Source organism: Chiloscyllium plagiosum, unplaced genomic scaffold, assembly GCF_037043375.1.
Source record: "Chiloscyllium plagiosum isolate Xiang-an unplaced genomic scaffold, Cpla_swu_hap1 HiC_scaffold_42, whole genome shotgun sequence".
NCBI classification, from domain to species: domain Eukaryota; kingdom Metazoa; phylum Chordata; class Chondrichthyes; order Orectolobiformes; family Hemiscylliidae; genus Chiloscyllium; species Chiloscyllium plagiosum.
The window spans coordinates 105,574,059-105,593,307 of NW_028270180.1; the positions used below are offsets into that span (position 1 = coordinate 105,574,059).

The window sequence follows — 19,249 nt, forward strand, 5'->3', positions numbered from 1 at the left end:
TGCTTTGCTAAATGATTTCACCCATTGCTCGAAACAGGACGACTTTCACGTTTACACGGAATACGAAACACACCGGACTACAGTGAAAATGCACAAACCTGAGCAGGCCGTGTTCCACATCATACCGTGCAGCATAGTTTCAGTCACTGTGTCTGTTTTTTTTTTTCAGAATAAGAGTCCCAAAGAATGTTCTCCACCCAAAAACCGGAGGTAGCATTACAAACCGAGAACGACAGATCACATTGTGTGAATGCTCTGACCTCGGAGCCAGTTCGAGATGCCACTTTCCTTGCCTTTTACCTTAACCGTGCAATTTGCTGCTGAGATGTTCACTCCTGGACATGAGCCACATGGATACCAACTGAGTTGGAAACCTGTGTGGGAATCGAGGAGAAGCGACTCAATAAATTTTGCTAAATTCGGTGGTGCTTTTTAGAAATGCAGTTTCTGTTCACCTCAATCTAAAAGCCAGTTTCTGAACATAGTGACAGAAGTCAAAAGGTAATTACCTCACCCCACCCCCACTCCGGAAGAGGCGCTAACTGCCCTTGAGTGCTTTTTGTTCTCGATGTGAAGAGCTTTCACGCCTGAGTCACCTTCACGTCTCTGGTTGCTGAGTGAATCACAAAGAAGTAATTTCACCAGAGCTGCAACTGCCTCACTTCTCCACTCGCCCTCCCCGTTTACATTTTCCTGCTCGTCAGTGATTTGAAGAAAACCAAATGGAAGCGACGTCATTCTATAGCCTCTCTGTCGATTCCTCCGTTTCAGTTCCAACATGACTTTGATCTCGGGGCGGACCTTAATACTAGAGACGGTATGAATGCGCAAGTCGAAAGGTTCCTCTGAGAGTGTAATTTCTTTAATTGCTATTGTTGATTGAATGAGCCACTAACGTGCGAATTGCTCCAGAACATCTGATTCAAGACATCTGGTGCCAATTCTCGCACGTTGAATAACGATTGACAGCTTCCAAATGAGGTCTTTCTGAGACTACCTTGGGGTACATTTGACAGACAGACAAGTTCAGGAATTCGTGGTGCGCTGTGACACCAGAGCATCTGCATCTTTCCTGTCTGTGAACCGAGCCGCCTGCACAAGGAATGCAAATGCGGTACTGCTTTTCGTGGAAGGATCAGAAGGCGGTAAATACACTCTCAAACAGAGTGGCATGTAATCAGAACCAGGTTGGAGAAGAAGTTAACAACGCTTTGCACTGTAATTAAATGGAATTGCATAACATTTCACTACGAGAGCAGATTTGTCCAAGCAAATTCGAAGGCAGGTTTGCAGATGTGAAAGCATGCAAGAAAGCTCAGCTCTTGTCCATGTAAAAGGCTGCAGTTGAAAAACAAAGCAATTTCTGCCCAGTTTCGAACTGGGGACCTTTCGCGTGTGAGGCGAACGTGATGACCACTACACTACAGAAACAAGCCACAGCCGGCCGTGCGGCGGCTCCGTGGCGTGCAGCACTGAAAGCTGAATCCGTTTCACCTTTCTGTTTCCAATAGCTCGTTGTTGTCCAGCGTAATTGACATCTTGAAAACGTAAAAAAAAAGACACGTTAAATTGATGACAAAATATAGACAAAGATGTCGTCGATGTTTGTACCGTAGGGTGAGGTGGAATAGGCTGGGACGACTTTCCTTGCAGCGTAACAGCTGCGACATGACCTTATGGAAGGGTGGTAAACTGAGTATTTAGGTGTTTTACCCAAGTTGGTGTGAGTTGAAAACTCGGCAGCATAGCTTTAAGGTGAGTGTGCTGAAAGTGACAAAGGACCTGAGGCACATTTCTCACAAAGAAGGTTGTGCGTGTTTGGAATGATCACCAGAGGAAGTGGAGAAGGCTATTACACTCAGAAAATTGCAAAGGTAATCGGTTGAGTTTCTTGATAGGAAGCGTTTAGAGGGATTGCGGCCAAATGCTGGGGAACGCGACTTGTTTAATTTTGGCTATGTGGTGAGCATGGACGAGGTCCACCGAAGTATCTTTTTCCACGGTGTACCCCAATAACGTCGTGTTGCTTCCACCGGCTTTAAAGGATTACTTTTTAGCGGAGCTTGCCATCGCAGTCTGTGGCACAATCATTTAGTCTGTTCGACTGCTCACGGGAAAGGTAGTATTGTGAAACACTGCAGAAACGAACGCCTTCCTTAGTTTAGCTCCGACTGACCATATTCTGTGAAATTTTCCCAGATCCTCAGCTGAGGATTTTTGCTGCTGAAAGTTACCTCAGAAACCCTGTTAAATCGAAATGTATTGAGCGAATCGCAAAACAGAAAGCATTTAACACGGAACACAAACAAAACTGGCATACCTCATGCATTTTCAGACACAGAGATGCATGAATGCTAAATGTGATACAGTCTGAGGGCATGAGTCATAAAGTAATCTCACAACTAACAACAGGGCATTTCCAAACGACTCTTTCAAACATACTGCAGCATTAGTGCACCACCGCTTTCCAGACAATGCTGAAATGAGAGAAAGAAAGAACATAATAAGAATTGGCCGTAAAAAGTGAATTTCACCAATCACAGTCTCGATTAGATTACCTTTCCCTTCCGATGTTCCCAAGTCGGAAATGAAGGAAGTGGGAGAAATTCAATAAGGTATGACATCGAAATTCATTGGAACGATTTTCCCATTAGCTAGAAACCCAATAACAACGATAGAGTCACCGTAGGACTTCGTTTCACAACAGCGATGAAATAACAGTCTCCATTCGGTTCCAGTAAAAGCTCAACTTGCCTGGGACGGCAGAACTGTTTGGGATTTTCCGCGCGGGAGGCGAACACGATCATGACAGTAGAGACATTTTGAAATACTTGGCAGTATCCCACACCACAGTTAATTCCCTGGGAAGCAAACCCATTTTACTTTTGTTTTCAACATCAATATACAGTGGGCACCGAAACAGCATTTTAACAAGCTGCAGCGTTGGAGTGGATCAGCAGAAATGGCACTGGTGGGATTCGAACCCACGCCCCTTTCGAGACTGGAACCTGGATCCAGCGCCTTAGACCGCTCGGCCAAACTACAAGCCGGCCGCGCCGCCTCATTTTCTTGTATTTCAAATTGTGCTCCTGCATAACAACAGATGCAAAGTCACATGAAATGGGGTTCCATGATTCCTCTCGGACTCGCACAGCTGCTGGGATGTGCCCGGCTACAATGTCAATTTCGCAGCAGATATTGATAGCCCATCAATCCAGACAAAAATCAATGGTAAGCTGAGTCTATCTTCTCAGACTCTTTTCAGCTACAAATGTATCTGTCAGTGCGTGAGAATATGGGTTCGCTTATGATTTGGTAAAATAACCATGAGCTGCTTGACATTACGGGAATTTCCATTCTTGCTTTGCTAAATGATTTCACCCATTGCTCGAAACAGGACGACTTTCACGTTTACACGGAATACGAAACACACCGGACTACAGTGAAAATGCACAAACCTGAGCAGGCCGTGTTCCACATCATACCGTGCAGCATAGTTTCAGTCACTGTGTCTGTTTTTTTTTTTCAGAATAAGAGTCCCAAAGAATGTTCTCCACCCAAAAACCGGAGGTAGCATTACAAACCGAGAACGACAGATCACATTGTGTGAATGCTCTGACCTCGGAGCCAGTTCGAGATGCCACTTTCCTTGCCTTTTACCTTAACCGTGCAATTTGCTGCTGAGATGTTCACTCCTGGACATGAGCCACATGGATACCAACTGAGTTGGAAACCTGTGTGGGAATCGAGGAGAAGCGACTCAATAAATTTTGCTAAATTCGGTGGTGCTTTTTAGAAATGCAGTTTCTGTTCACCTCAATCTAAAAGCCAGTTTCTGAACATAGTGACAGAAGTCAAAAGGTAATTACCTCACCCCACCCCCACTCCGGAAGAGGCGCTAACTGCCCTTGAGTGCTTTTTGTTCTCGATGTGAAGAGCTTTCACGCCTGAGTCACCTTCACGTCTCTGGTTGCTGAGTGAATCACAAAGAAGTAATTTCACCAGAGCTGCAACTGCCTCACTTCTCCACTCGCCCTCCCCGTTTACATTTTCCTGCTCGTCAGTGATTTGAAGAAAACCAAATGGAAGCGACGTCATTCTATAGCCTCTCTGTCGATTCCTCCGTTTCAGTTCCAACATGACTTTGATCTCGGGGCGGACCTTAATACTAGAGACGGTATGAATGCGCAAGTCGAAAGGTTCCTCTGAGAGTGTAATTTCTTTAATTGCTATTGTTGATTGAATGAGCCACTAACGTGCGAATTGCTCCAGAACATCTGATTCAAGACATCTGGTGCCAATTCTCGCACGTTGAATAACGATTGACAGCTTCCAAATGAGGTCTTTCTGAGACTACCTTGGGGTACATTTGACAGACAGACAAGTTCAGGAATTCGTGGTGCGCTGTGACACCAGAGCATCTGCATCTTTCCTGTCTGTGAACCGAGCCGCCTGCACAAGGAATGCAAATGCGGTACTGCTTTTCGTGGAAGGATCAGAAGGCGGTAAATACACTCTCAAACAGAGTGGCATGTAATCAGAACCAGGTTGGAGAAGAAGTTAACAACGCTTTGCACTGTAATTAAATTGAATTGCATAACATTTCACTACGAGAGCAGATTTGTCCAAGCAAATTCGAAGGCAGGTTTGCAGATGTGAAAGCATGCAAGAAAGCTCAGCTCTTGTCCATGTAAAAGGCTGCAGTTGAAAAACAAAGCAATTTCTGCCCAGTTTCGAACTGGGGACCTTTCGCGTGTGAGGCGAACGTGATGACCACTACACTACAGAAACAAGCCACAGCCGGCCGTCCGGCGGCTCCGTGGCGTGCAGCACTGAAAGCTGAATCCGTTTCACCTTTCTGTTTCCAATAGCTCGTTGTTGTCCAGCGTAATTGACATCTTGAAAACGTAAAAAAAAAGACACGTTAAATTGATGACAAAATATAGACAAAGATGTCGTCGATGTTTGTACCGTAGGGTGAGGTGGAATAGGCTGGGACGACTTTCCTTGCAGCGTAACAGCTGCGACATGACCTTATGGAAGGGTGGTAAACTGAGTATTTAGGTGTTTTACCCAAGTTGGTGTGAGTTGAAAACTCGGCAGCATAGCTTTAAGGTGAGTGTGCTGAAAGTGACAAAGGACCTGAGGCACATTTCTCACAAAGAAGGTTGTGCGTGTTTGGAATGATCACCAGAGGAAGTGGAGAAGGCTATTACACTCAGAAAATTGCAAAGGTAATCGGTTGAGTTTCTTGATAGGAAGCGTTTAGAGGGATTGCGGCCAAATGCTGGGGAACGCGACTTGTTTAATTTTGGCTATGTGGTGAGCATGGACGAGGTCCACCGAAGTATCTTTTTCCACGGTGTACCCCAATAACGTCGTGTTGCTTCCACCGGCTTTAAAGGATTACTTTTTAGCGGAGCTTGCCATCGCAGTCTGTGGCACAATCATTTAGTCTGTTCGACTGCTCACGGGAAAGGTAGTATTGTGAAACACTGCAGAAACGAACGCCTTCCTTAGTTTAGCTCCGACTGACCATATTCTGTGAAATTTTCCCAGATCCTCAGCTGAGGATTTTTGCTGCTGAAAGTTACCTCAGAAACCCTGTTAAATCGAAATGTATTGAGCGAATCGCAAAACAGAAAGCATTTAACACGGAACACAAACAAAACTGGCATACCTCATGCATTTTCAGACACAGAGATGCATGAATGCTAAATGTGATACAGTCTGAGGGCATGAGTCATAAAGTAATCTCACAACTAACAACAGGGCATTTCCAAACGACTCTTTCAAACATACTGCAGCATTAGTGCACCACCGCTTTCCAGACAATGCTGAAATGAGAGAAAGAAAGAACATAATAAGAATTGGCCGTAAAAAGTGAATTTCACCAATCACAGTCTCGATTAGATTACCTTTCCCTTCCGATGTTCCCAAGTCGGAAATGAAGGAAGTGGGAGAAATTCAATAAGGTATGACATCGAAATTCATTGGAACGATTTTCCCATTAGCTAGAAACCCAATAACAACGATAGAGTCACCGTAGGACTTCGTTTCACAACAGCGATGAAATAACAGTCTCCATTCGGTTCCAGTAAAAGCTCAACTTGCCTGGGACGGCAGAACTGTTTGGGATTTTCCGCGCGGGAGGCGAACACGATCATGACAGTAGAGACATTTTGAAATACTTGGCAGTATCCCACACCACAGTTAATTCCCTGGGAAGCAAACCCATTTTACTTTTGTTTTCAACATCAATATACAGTGGGCACCGAAACAGCATTTTAACAAGCTGCAGCGTTGGAGTGGATCAGCAGAAATGGCACTGGTGGGATTCGAACCCACGCCCCTTTCGAGACTGGAACCTGGATCCAGCGCCTTAGACCGCTCGGCCAAACTACAAGCCGGCCGCGCCGCCTCATTTTCTTGTATTTCAAATTGTGCTCCTGCATAACAACAGATGCAAAGTCACATGAAATGGGGTTCCATGATTCCTCCTCGGACTCGCACAGCTGCTGGGATGTGCCCGGCTACAATGTCAATTTCGCAGCAGATATTGATAGCCCATCAATCCAGACAAAAATCAATGGTAAGCTGAGTCTATCTTCTCAGACTCTTTTCAGCTACAAATGTATCTGTCAGTGCGTGAGAATATGGGTTCGCTTATGATTTGGTAAAATAACCATGAGCTGCTTGACATTACGGGAATTTCCATTCTTGCTTTGTGAATGATTTCACCCATTGCTCGAAACAGGACGACTTTCACGTTTACACGGAATACGAAACACACCGGACTACAGTGAAAATGCACAAACCTGAGCAGGCCGTGTTCCACATCATACCGTGCAGCATAGTTTCAGTCACTGTGTCTGTTTTTTTTTCAGAATAAGAGTCCCAAAGAATGTTCTCCACCCAAAAACCGGAGGTAGCATTACAATCCGAGAACGACAGATCACATTGTGTGAATGCTCTGACCTCGGAGCCAGTTCGAGATGCCACTTTCCTTGCCTTTTACCTTAACCGTGCAATTTGCTGCTGAGATGTTCACTCCTGGACATGAGCCACATGGATACCAACTGAGTTGGAAACCTGTGTGGGAATCGAGGAGAAGCGACTCAATAAATTTTGCTAAATTCGGTGGTGCTTTTTAGAAATGCAGTTTCTGTTCACCTCAATCTAAAAGCCAGTTTCTGAACATAGTGACAGAAGTCAAAAGGTAATTACCTCACCCCACCCCCACTCCGGAAGAGGCGCTAACTGCCCTTGAGTGCTTTTTGTTCTCGATGTGAAGAGCTTTCACGCCTGAGTCACCTTCACGTCTCTGGTTGCTGAGTGAATCACAAAGAAGTAATTTCACCAGAGCTGCAACTGCCTCACTTCTCCACTCGCCCTCCCCGTTTACATTTTCCTGCTCGTCAGTGATTTGAAGAAAACCAAATGGAAGCGACGTCATTCTATAGCCTCTCTGTCGATTCCTCCGTTTCAGTTCCAACATGACTTTGATCTCGGGGCGGACCTTAATACTAGAGACGGTATGAATGCGCAAGTCGAAAGGTTCCTCTGAGAGTGTAATTTCTTTAATTGCTATTGTTGATTGAATGAGCCACTAACGTGCGAATTGCTCCAGAACATCTGATTCAAGACATCTGGTGCCAATTCTCGCACGTTGAATAACGATTGACAGCTTCCAAATGAGGTCTTTCTGAGACTACCTTGGGGTACATTTGACAGACAGACAAGTTCAGGAATTCGTGGTGCGCTGTGACACCAGAGCATCTGCATCTTTCCTGTCTGTGAACCGAGCCGCCTGCACAAGGAATGCAAATGCGGTACTGCTTTTCGTGGAAGGATCAGAAGGCGGTAAATACACTCTCAAACAGAGTGGCATGTAATCAGAACCAGGTTGGAGAAAAAGTTAACAACGCTTTGCACTGTAATTAAATGGAATTGCACAACATTTCACTACGAGAGCAGATTTGTCCAAGCAAATTCGAAGGCAGGTTTGCAGATGTGAAAGCATGCAAGAAAGCTCAGCTCTTGTCCATGTAAAAGGCTGCAGTTGAAGAACAAAGCAGTTTCTGCCCAGTTTCGAACTGGGGACCTTTCGCGTGTGAGGCGAACGTGATGACCACTACACTACAGAAACAAGCCACAGCCGGCCGTCCGGCGGCTGCGTGGCGTGCAGCACTGAAAGCTGAATCCGTTTCACCTTTCTGTTTCCAATAGCTCGTTGTTGTCCAGCGTAATTGACATCTTGAAAACGTAAAAAAAAAGACACGTTAAATTGATGACAAAATATAGACAAAGATGTCGTCGATGTTTGTACCGTAGGGCGAGGTGGAATAGGCTGGGACGACTTTCCTTGCAGCGTAACAGCTGCGACATGACCTTATGGAAGGGTGGTAAACTGAGTATTTAGGTGTTTTACCCAAGTTGGTGTGAGTTGAAAACTCGACAGCATAGCTTTAAGGTGAGTGTGCTGAAAGTGACAAAGGACCTGAGGCACATTTCTCACAAAGAAGGTTGTGCGTGTTTGGAATGATCACCAGAGGAAGTGGAGAAGGCTATTACACTCAGAAAATTGCAAAGGTAATCGGTTGAGTTTCTTGATAGGAAGCGTTTAGAGGGATTGCGGCCAAATGCTGGGGAACGCGACTTGTTTAATTTTGGCTATGTGGTGAGCATGGACGAGGTCCACCGAAGTATCTTTTTCCACGGTGTACCCCAATAACGTCGTGTTGCTTCCACCGGCTTTAAAGGATTACTTTTTAGCGGAGCTTGCCATCGCAGTCTGTGGCACAATCATTTAGTCTGTTCGACTGCTCACGGGAAAGGTAGTATTGTGAAACACTGCAGAAACGAACGCCTTCCTTAGTTTAGCTCCGACTGACCATATTCTGTGAAATTTTCCCAGATCCTCAGCTGAGGATTTTTGCTGCTGAAAGTTACCTCAGAAACCCTGTTAAATCGAAATGTATTGAGCGAATCGCAAAACAGAAAGCATTTAACACGGAACACAAACAAAACTGGCATACCTCATGCATTTTCAGACACAGAGATGCATGAATGCTAAATGTGATACAGTCTGAGGGCATGAGTCATAAAGTAATCTCACAACTAACAACAGGGCATTTCCAAACGACTCTTTCAAACATACTGCAGCATTAGTGCACCACCGCTTTCCAGACAATGCTGAAATGAGAGAAAGAAAGAACATAATAAGAATTGGCCGTAAAAAGTGAATTTCACCAATCACAGTCTCGATTAGATTACCTTTCCCTTCCGATGTTCCCAAGTCGGAAATGAAGGAAGTGGGAGAAATTCAATAAGGTATGACATCGAAATTCATTGGAACGATTTTCCCATTAGCTAGAAACCCAATAACAACGAGTAGAGTCACCGTAGGACTTCGTTTCACAACAGCGATGAAATAACAGTCTCCATTCGGTTCCAGTAAAAGCTCAACTTGCCTGGGACGGCAGAACTGTTTGGGATTTTCCGCGCGGGAGGCGAACACGATCATGACAGTAGAGACATTTTGAAATACTTGGCAGTATCCCACACCACAGTTAATTCCCTGGGAAGCAAACCCATTTTACTTTTGTTTTCAACATCAATATACAGTGGGCACCGAAACAGCATTTTAACAAGCTGCAGCGTTGGAGTGGATCAGCAGAAATGGCACTGGTGGGATTCGAACCCACGCCCCTTTCGAGACTGGAACCTGGATCCAGCGCCTTAGACCGCTCGGCCAAACTACAAGCCGGCCGCGCCGCCTCATTTTCTTGTATTTCAAATTGTGCTCCTGCATAACAACAGATGCAAAGTCACATGAAATGGGGTTCCATGATTCCTCTCGGACTCGCACAGCTGCTGGGATGTGCCCGGCTACAATGTCAATTTCGCAGCAGATATTGATAGCCCATCAATCCAGACAAAAATCAATGGTAAGCTGAGTCTATCTTCTCAGACTCTTTTCAGCTACAAATGTATCTGTCAGTGCGTGAGAATATGGGTTCGCTTATGATTTGGTAAAATAACCATGAGCTGCTTGACATTACGGGAATTTCCATTCTTGCTTTGCTAAATGATTTCACCCATTGCTCGAAACAGGACGACTTTCACGTTTACACGGAATACGAAACACACCGGACTACAGTGAAAATGCACAAACCTGAGCAGGCCGTGTTCCACATCATACCGTGCAGCATAGTTTCAGTCACTGTGTCTGTTTTTTTTTTCAGAATAAGAGTCCCAAAGAATGTTCTCCACCCAAAAACCGGAGGTAGCATTACAATCCGAGAACGACAGATCACATTGTGTGAATGCTCTGACCTCGGAGCCAGTTCGAGATGCCACTTTCCTTGCCTTTTACCTTAACCGTGCAATTTGCTGCTGAGATGTTCACTCCTGGACATGAGCCACATGGATACCAACTGAGTTGGAAACCTGTGTGGGAATCGAGGAGAAGCGACTCAATAAATTTTGCTAAATTCGGTGGTGCTTTTTAGAAATGCAGTTTCTGTTCACCTCAATCTAAAAGCCAGTTTCTGAACATAGTGACAGAAGTCAAAAGGTAATTACCTCACCCCACCCCCACTCCGGAAGAGGCGCTAACTGCCCTTGAGTGCTTTTTGTTCTCGATGTGAAGAGCTTTCACGCCTGAGTCACCTTCACGTCTCTGGTTGCTGAGTGAATCACAAAGAAGGAATTTCACCAGAGCTGCAACTGCCTCACTTCTCCACTCGCCCTCCCCGTTTACATTTTCCTGCTCGTCAGTGATTTGAAGAAAACCAAATGGAAGCGACGTCATTCTATAGCCTCTCTGTCGATTCCTCCGTTTCAGTTCCAACATGACTTAGATCTCGGGGCGGACCTTAATACTAGAGACGGTATGAATGCGCAAGTCGAAAGGTTCCTCTGAGAGTGTAATTTCTTTAATTGCTATTGTTGATTGAATGAGCCACTAACGTGCGAATTGCTCCAGAACATCTGATTCAAGACATCTGGTGCCAATTCTCGCACGTTGAATAACGATTGACAGCTTCCAAATGAGGTCTTTCTGAGACTACCTTGGGGTACATTTGACAGACAGACAAGTTCAGGAATTCGTGGTGCGCTGTGACACCAGAGCATCTGCATCTTTCCTGTCTGTGAACCGAGCCGCCTGCACAAGGAATGCAAATGCGGTACTGCTTTTCGTGGAAGGATCAGAAGGCGGTAAATACACTCTCAAACAGAGTGGCATGTAATCAGAACCAGGTTGGAGAAAAAGTTAACAACGCTTTGCACTGTAATTAAATGGAATTGCATAACATTTCACTACGAGAGCAGATTTGTTCAAGCAAATTCGAAGGCAGGTTTGCAGATGTGAAAGCATGCAAGAAAGCTCAGCTCTTGTCCATGTAAAAGGCTGCAGTTGAAGAACAAAGCAGTTTCTGCCCAGTTTCGAACTGGGGACCTTTCGCGTGTGAGGCGAACGTGATGACCACTACACTACAGAAACAAGCCACAGCCGGCCGTCCGGCGGCTCCGTGGCGTGCAGCACTGAAAGCTGAATCCGTTTCACCTTTCTGTTTCCAATAGCTCGTTGTTGTCCAGCGTAATTGACATCTTGAAAACGTAAAAAAAAAGACACGTTAAATTGATGACAAAATATAGACAAAGATGTCGTCGATGTTTGTACCGTAGGGCGAGGTGGAATAGGCTGGGACGACTTTCCTTGCAGCGTAACAGCTGCGACATGACCTTATGGAAGGGTGGTAAACTGAGTATTTAGGTGTTTTACCCAAGTTGGTGTGAGTTGAAAACTCGACAGCATAGCTTTAAGGTGAGTGTGCTGAAAGTGACAAAGGACCTGAGGCACATTTCTCACAAAGAAGGTTGTGCGTGTTTGGAATGATCACCAGAGGAAGTGGAGAAGGCTATTACACTCAGAAAATTGCAAAGGTAATCGGTTGAGTTTCTTGATAGGAAGCGTTTAGAGGGATTGCGGCCAAATGCTGGGGAACGCGACTTGTTTAATTTTGGCTATGTGGTGAGCATGGACGAGGTCCACCGAAGTATCTTTTTCCACGGTGTACCCCAATAACGTCGTGTTGCTTCCACCGGCTTTAAAGGATTACTTTTTAGCGGAGCTTGCCATCGCAGTCTGTGGCACAATCATTTAGTCTGTTCGACTGCTCACGGGAAAGGTAGTATTGTGAAACACTGCAGAAACGAACGCCTTCCTTAGTTTAGCTCCGACTGACCATATTCTGTGAAATTTTCCCAGATCCTCAGCTGAGGATTTTTGCTGCTGAAAGTTACCTCAGAAACCCTGTTAAATCGAAATGTATTGAGCGAATCGCAAAACAGAAAGCATTTAACACGGAACACAAACAAAACTGGCATACCTCATGCATTTTCAGACACAGAGATGCATGAATGCTAAATGTGATACAGTCTGAGGGCATGAGTCATAAAGTAATCTCACAACTAACAACAGGGCATTTCCAAACGACTCTTTCAAACATACTGCAGCATTAGTGCACCACCGCTTTCCAGACAATGCTGAAATGAGAGAAAGAAAGAACATAATAAGAATTGGCCGTAAAAAGTGAATTTCACCAATCACAGTCTCGATTAGATTACCTTTCCCTTCCGATGTTCCCAAGTCGGAAATGAAGGAAGTGGGAGAAATTCAATAAGGTATGACATCGAAATTCATTGGAACGATTTTCCCATTAGCTAGAAACCCAATAACAACGAGTAGAGTCACCGTAGGACTTCGTTTCACAACAGCGATGAAATAACAGTCTCCATTCGGTTCCAGTAAAAGCTCAACTTGCCTGGGACGGCAGAACTGTTTGGGATTTTCCGCGCGGGAGGCGAACACGATCATGACAGTAGAGACATTTTGAAATACTTGGCAGTATCCCACACCACAGTTAATTCCCTGGGAAGCAAACCCATTTTACTTTTGTTTTCAACATCAATATACAGTGGGCACCGAAACAGCATTTTAACAAGCTGCAGCGTTGGAGTGGATCAGCAGAAATGGCACTGGTGGGATTCGAACCCACGCCCCTTTCGAGACTGGAACCTGGATCCAGCGCCTTAGACCGCTCGGCCAAACTACAAGCCGGCCGCGCCGCCTCATTTTCTTGTATTTCAAATTGTGCTCCTGCATAACAACAGATGCAAAGTCACATGAAATGGGGTTCCATGATTCCTCTCGGACTCGCACAGCTGCTGGGATGTGCCCGGCTACAATGTCAATTTCGCAGCAGATATTGATAGCCCATCAATCCAGACAAAAATCAATGGTAAGCTGAGTCTATCTTCTCAGACTCTTTTCAGCTACAAATGTATCTGTCAGTGCGTGAGAATATGGGTTCGCTTATGATTTGGTAAAATAACCATGAGCTGCTTGACATTACGGGAATTTCCATTCTTGCTTTGCTAAATGATTTCACCCATTGCTCGAAACAGGACGACTTTCACGTTTACACGGAATACGAAACACACCGGACTACAGTGAAAATGCACAAACCTGAGCAGGCCGTGTTCCACATCATACCGTGCAGCATAGTTTCAGTCACTGTGTCTGTTTTTTTTTCAGAATAAGAGTCCCAAAGAATGTTCTCCACCCAAAAACCGGAGGTAGCATTACAATCCGAGAACGACAGATCACATTGTGTGAATGCTCTGACCTCGGAGCCAGTTCGAGATGCCACTTTCCTTGCCTTTTACCTTAACCGTGCAATTTGCTGCTGAGATGTTCACTCCTGGACATGAGCCACATGGATACCAACTGAGTTGGAAACCTGTGTGGGAATCGAGGAGAAGCGACTCAATAAATTTTGCTAAATTCGGTGGTGCTTTTTAGAAATGCAGTTTCTGTTCACCTCAATCTAAAAGCCAGTTTCTGAACATAGTGACAGAAGTCAAAAGGTAATTACCTCACCCCACCCCCACTCCGGAAGAGGCGCTAACTGCCCTTGAGTGCTTTTTGTTCTCGATGTGAAGAGCTTTCACGCCTGAGTCACCTTCACGTCTCTGGTTGCTGAGTGAATCACAAAGAAGTAATTTCACCAGAGCTGCAACTGCCTCACTTCTCCACTCGCCCTCCCCGTTTACATTTTCCTGCTCGTCAGTGATTTGAAGAAAACCAAATGGAAGCGACGTCATTCTATAGCCTCTCTGTCGATTCCTCCGTTTCAGTTCCAACATGACTTTGATCTCGGGGCGGACCTTAATACTAGAGACGGTATGAATGCGCAAGTCGAAAGGTTCCTCTGAGAGTGTAATTTCTTTAATTGCTATTGTTGATTGAATGAGCCACTAACGTGCGAATTGCTCCAGAACATCTGATTCAAGACATCTGGTGCCAATTCTCGCACGTTGAATAACGATTGACAGCTTCCAAATGAGGTCTTTCTGAGACTACCTTGGGGTACATTTGACAGACAGACAAGTTCAGGAATTCGTGGTGCGCTGTGACACCAGAGCATCTGCATCTTTCCTGTCTGTGAACCGAGCCGCCTGCACAAGGAATGCAAATGCGGTACTGCTTTTCGTGGAAGGATCAGAAGGCGGTAAATACACTCTCAAACAGAGTGGCATGTAATCAGAACCAGGTTGGAGAAAAAGTTAACAACGCTTTGCACTGTAATTAAATGGAATTGCACAACATTTCACTACGAGAGCAGATTTGTCCAAGCAAATTCGAAGGCAGGTTTGCAGATGTGAAAGCATGCAAGAAAGCTCAGCTCTTGTCCATGTAAAAGGCTGCAGTTGAAGAACAAAGCAGTTTCTGCCCAGTTTCGAACTGGGGACCTTTCGCGTGTGAGGCGAACGTGATGACCACTACACTACAGAAACAAGCCACAGCCGGCCGTCCGGCGGCTGCGTGGCGTGCAGCACTGAAAGCTGAATCCGTTTCACCTTTCTGTTTCCAATAGCTCGTTGTTGTCCAGCGTAATTGACATCTTGAAAACGTAAAAAAAAAGACACGTTAAATTGATGACAAAATATAGACAAAGATGTCGTCGATGTTTGTACCGTAGGGCGAGGTGGAATAGGCTGGGACGACTTTCCTTGCAGCGTAACAGCTGCGACATGACCTTATGGAAGGGTGGTAAACTGAGTATTTAGGTGTTTTACCCAAGTTGGTGTGAGTTGAAAACTCGACAGCATAGCTTTAAGGTGAGTGTGCTGAAAGTGACAAAGGACCTGAGGCACATTTCTCACAAAGAAGGTTGTGCGTGTTTGGAATGATCACCAGAGGAAGTGGAGAAGGCTATTACACTCAGAAAATTGCAAAGGTAATCGGTTGAGTTTCTTGATAGGAAGCGTTTAGAGGGATTGCGGCCAAATGCTGGGGAACGCGACTTGTTTAATTTTGGCTATGTGGTGAGCATGGACGAGGTCCACCGAAGTATCTTTTTCCACGGTGTACCCCAATAACGTCGTGTTGCTTCCACCGGCTTTAAAGGATTACTTTTTAGCGGAGCTTGCCATCGCAGTCTGTGGCACAATCATTTAGTCTGTTCGACTGCTCACGGGAAAGGTAGTATTGTGAAACACTGCAGAAACGAACGCCTTCCTTAGTTTAGCTCCGACTGACCATATTCTGTGAAATTTTCCCAGATCCTCAGCTGAGGATTTTTGCTGCTGAAAGTTACCTCAGAAACCCTGTTAAATCGAAATGTATTGAGCGAATCGCAAAACAGAAAGCATTTAACACGGAACACAAACAAAACTGGCATACCTCATGCATTTTCAGACACAGAGATGCATGAATGCTAAATGTGATACAGTCTGAGGGCATGAGTCATAAAGTAATCTCACAACTAACAACAGGGCATTTCCAAACGACTCTTTCAAACATACTGCAGCATTAGTGCACCACCGCTTTCCAGACAATGCTGAAATGAGAGAAAGAAAGAACATAATAAGAATTGGCCGTAAAAAGTGAATTTCACCAATCACAGTCTCGATTAGATTACCTTTCCCTTCCGATGTTCCCAAGTCGGAAATGAAGGAAGTGGGAGAAATTCAATAAGGTATGACATCGAAATTCATTGGAACGATTTTCCCATTAGCTAGAAACCCAATAACAACGAGTAGAGTCACCGTAGGACTTCGTTTCACAACAGCGATGAAATAACAGTCTCCATTCGGTTCCAGTAAAAGCTCAACTTGCCTGGGACGGCAGAACTGTTTGGGATTTTCCGCGCGGGAGGCGAACACGATCATGACAGTAGAGACATTTTGAAATACTTGGCAGTATCCCACACCACAGTTAATTCCCTGGGAAGCAAACCCATTTTACTTTTGTTTTCAACATCAATATACAGTGGGCACCGAAACAGCATTTTAACAAGCTGCAGCGTTGGAGTGGATCAGCAGAAATGGCACTGGTGGGATTCGAACCCACGCCCCTTTCGAGACTGGAACCTGGATCCAGCGCCTTAGACCGCTCGGCCAAACTACAAGCCGGCCGCGCCGCCTCATTTTCTTGTATTTCAAATTGTGCTCCTGCATAACAACAGATGCAAAGTCACATGAAATGGGGTTCCATGATTCCTCTCGGACTCGCACAGCTGCTGGGATGTGCCCGGCTACAATGTCAATTTCGCAGCAGATATTGATAGCCCATCAATCCAGACAAAAATCAATGGTAAGCTGAGTCTATCTTCTCAGACTCTTTTCAGCTACAAATGTATCTGTCAGTGCGTGAGAATATGGGTTCGCTTATGATTTGGTAAAATAACCATGAGCTGCTTGACATTACGGGAATTTCCATTCTTGCTTTGCTAAATGATTTCACCCATTGCTCGAAACAGGACGACTTTCACGTTTACACGGAATACGAAACACACCGGACTACAGTGAAAATGCACAAACCTGAGCAGGCCGTGTTCCACATCATACCGTGCAGCATAGTTTCAGTCACTGTGTCTGTTTTTTTTTTCAGAATAAGAGTCCCAAAGAATGTTCTCCACCCAAAAACCGGAGGTAGCATTACAATCCGAGAACGACAGATCACATTGTGTGAATGCTCTGACCTCGGAGCCAGTTCGAGATGCCACTTTCCTTGCCTTTTACCTTAACCGTGCAATTTGCTGCTGAGATGTTCACTCCTGGACATGAGCCACATGGATACCAACTGAGTTGGAAACCTGTGTGGGAATCGAGGAGAAGCGACTCAATAAATTTTGCTAAATTCGGTGGTGCTTTTTAGAAATGCAGTTTCTGTTCACCTCAATCTAAAAGCCAGTTTCTGAACATAGTGACAGAAGTCAAAAGGTAATTACCTCACCCCACCCCCACTCCGGAAGAGGCGCTAACTGCCCTTGAGTGCTTTTTGTTCTCGATGTGAAGAGCTTTCACGCCTGAGTCACCTTCACGTCTCTGGTTGCTGAGTGAATCACAAAGAAGGAATTTCACCAGAGCTGCAACTGCCTCACTTCTCCACTCGCCCTCCCCGTTTACATTTTCCTGCTCGTCAGTGATTTGAAGAAAACCAAATGGAAGCGACGTCATTCTATAGCCTCTCTGTCGATTCCTCCGTTTCAGTTCCAACATGACTTAGATCTCGGGGCGGACCTTAATACTAGAGACGGTATGAATGCGCAAGTCGAAAGGTTCCTCTGAGAGTGTAATTTCTTTAATTGCTATTGTTGATTGAATGAGCCACTAACGTGCGAATTGCTCCAGAACATCTGATTCAAGACATCTGGTGCCAATTCTCGCACGTTGAATAACGATTGACAGCTTCCAAATGAGGTCTTTCTGAGACTACCTTGGGGTACATTTGACAGACAGACAAGTTCAGGAATTCGTGGTGCGCTGTGACACCAGAGCATCTGCATCTTTCCTGTCTGTGAACCGAGCCGCCTGCACAAGGAATGCAAATGCGGTACTGCTTTTCGTGGAAGGATCAGAAGGCGGTAAATACACTCTCAAACAGAGTGGCATGTAATCAGAACCAGGTTGGAGAAAAAGTTAACAACGCTTTGCACTGTAATTAAATGGAATTGCATAACATTTCACTACGAGAGCAGATTTGTTCAAGCAAATTCGAAGGCAGGTTTGCAGATGTGAAAGCATGCAAGAAAGCTCAGCTCTTGTCCATGTAAAAGGCTGCAGTTGAAGAACAAAGCAGTTTCTGCCCAGTTTCGAACTGGGGACCTTTCGCGTGTGAGGCGAACGTGATGACCACTACACTACAGAAACAAGCCACAGCCGGCCGTCCGGCGGCTCCGTGGCGTGCAGCACTGAAAGCTGAATCCGTTTCACCTTTCTGTTTCCAATAGCTCGTTGTTGTCCAGCGTAATTGACATCTTGAAAACGTAAAAAAAAAGACACGTTAAATTGATGACAAAATATAGACAAAGATGTCGTCGATGTTTGTACCGTAGGGCGAGGTGGAATAGGCTGGGACGACTTTCCTTGCAGCGTAACAGCTGCGACATGACCTTATGGAAGGGTGGTAAACTGAGTATTTAGGTGTTTTACCCAAGTTGGTGTGAGTTGAAAACTCGACAGCATAGCTTTAAGGTGAGTGTGCTGAAAGTGACAAAGGACCTGAGGCACATTTCTCACAAAGAAGGTTGTGCGTGTTTGGAATGATCACCAGAGGAAGTGGAGAAGGCTATTACACTCAGAAAATTGCAAAGGTAATCGGTTGAGTTTCTTGATAGGAAGCGTTTAGAGGGATTGCGGCCAAATGCTGGGGAACGCGACTTGTTTAATTTTGGCTATGTGGTGAGCATGGACGAGGTCCACCGAAGTATCTTTTTCCACGGTGTACCCCAATAACGTCGTGTTGCTTCCACCGGCTTTAAAGGATTACTTTTTAGCGGAGCTTGCCATCGCAGTCTGTGGCACAATCATTTAGTCTGTTCGACTGCTCACGGGAAAGGTAGTATTGTGAAACACTGCAGAAACGAACGCCTTCCTTAGTTTAGCTCCGACTGACCATATTCTGTGAAATTTTCCCAGATCCTCAGCTGAGGATTTTTGCTGCTGAAAGTTACCTCAGAAACCCTGTTAAATCGAAATGTATTGAGCGAATCGCAAAACAGAAAGCATTTAACACGGAACACAAACAAAACTGGCATACCTCATGCATTTTCAGACACAGAGATGCATGAATGCTAAATGTGATACAGTCTGAGGGCATGAGTCATAAAGTAATCTCACAACTAACAACAGGGCATTTCCAAACGACTCTTTCAAACATACTGCAGCATTA

At 45.1% G+C, this 19,249-nt stretch overlaps 4 non-coding genes across 4 annotated transcripts; all 4 read right to left on the reverse strand.

Moving 5' to 3' along the window:
* Positions 1-8,076: 8,076 nt before the first annotated feature.
* trnav-cac (transfer RNA valine (anticodon CAC)) lies at positions 8,077-8,149 on the reverse strand. Its single transcript has one exon. It is a non-coding gene; the product is annotated as a tRNA-Val (tRNA).
* A 3,287-nt stretch (positions 8,150-11,436) lies between these two features.
* trnav-cac (transfer RNA valine (anticodon CAC)) lies at positions 11,437-11,509 on the reverse strand. The gene has a single exon. It is a non-coding gene; the product is annotated as a tRNA-Val (tRNA).
* Positions 11,510-14,795: 3,286 nt separating this feature from the next.
* Positions 14,796-14,868, reverse strand: trnav-cac (transfer RNA valine (anticodon CAC)). The gene has a single exon. It is a non-coding gene; the product is annotated as a tRNA-Val (tRNA).
* A 3,287-nt stretch (positions 14,869-18,155) lies between these two features.
* Positions 18,156-18,228, reverse strand: trnav-cac (transfer RNA valine (anticodon CAC)). Its single transcript has one exon. It is a non-coding gene; the product is annotated as a tRNA-Val (tRNA).
* Between the last annotated feature and the right edge of the window lie 1,021 nt (positions 18,229-19,249).